The sequence below is a fragment of the Vicugna pacos genome, chromosome 4 (genome assembly GCF_048564905.1).
Source record: "Vicugna pacos chromosome 4, VicPac4, whole genome shotgun sequence".
Lineage (NCBI taxonomy): Eukaryota > Metazoa > Chordata > Mammalia > Artiodactyla > Camelidae > Vicugna > Vicugna pacos.
Window position 1 is genome coordinate 3,419,867 of NC_132990.1, and position 610 is coordinate 3,420,476.

The 610-nt window shown below is 44.9% G+C and overlaps 1 non-coding gene across 1 annotated transcript; it reads right to left on the minus strand.

Moving 5' to 3' along the window:
- Positions 1–296: 296 nt before the first annotated feature.
- LOC116279978 (U6 spliceosomal RNA) lies at positions 297–403 on the minus strand. The gene has a single exon (XR_004189304.1). It is a non-coding gene; the product is annotated as a U6 spliceosomal RNA (small nuclear RNA).
- Positions 404–610: the final 207 nt, after the last annotated feature.

Genomic DNA, 610 nt, shown 5'->3' on the forward strand with positions numbered 1-610 from the left:
CCCCAGGTTCGCTGTGGTCCAGCCTCTGCTCGTGACTCTGGCTTCATCTGGGGTCATACAGCATCCCCCAAATCTTGACAACCCAGCTCTGCTGGCTTTCCTCTCATCCACTGTCCCTCTTCCCACAGGACATTTGTACCTTCTCTTCCCTTTGCCTGCAATGGGACCATCCCAACAGCATCCTCCTTTTTTTTTTTTTAATTGTGGTAAGATATACATAACATAAAATTTGCCATTTCAACCATTTTAGGTATACAGTTCAGTAGCATTACACTTTCACATTGTTGTGCAAAAAAAAAAAAAGGAAACACTTCCCAAATTTGCATGTCATCCTTACACAAGGGGCATACTGGTCTTCTCTGTATTGTTCCAATTTTAATCTATGTGCTGCTGAAGTGAGCACCCTTCCCCTTTTGATGATAAAGTCTGACTTATCCTGCAGATCTTAGCTTAAAAGTTATTCATTCAGGGCAACTTTTCAGGACCAGACCTGGCACAAGTCACGCATTCCCTTGGCTGCACGGCACTCAGCATGCAACAAACCTATGCATGTTTCATTGGTGTCTGCTCTCTCTCACTAGACTGTGAGCTCCCTGAGGGCAGTGCTCAG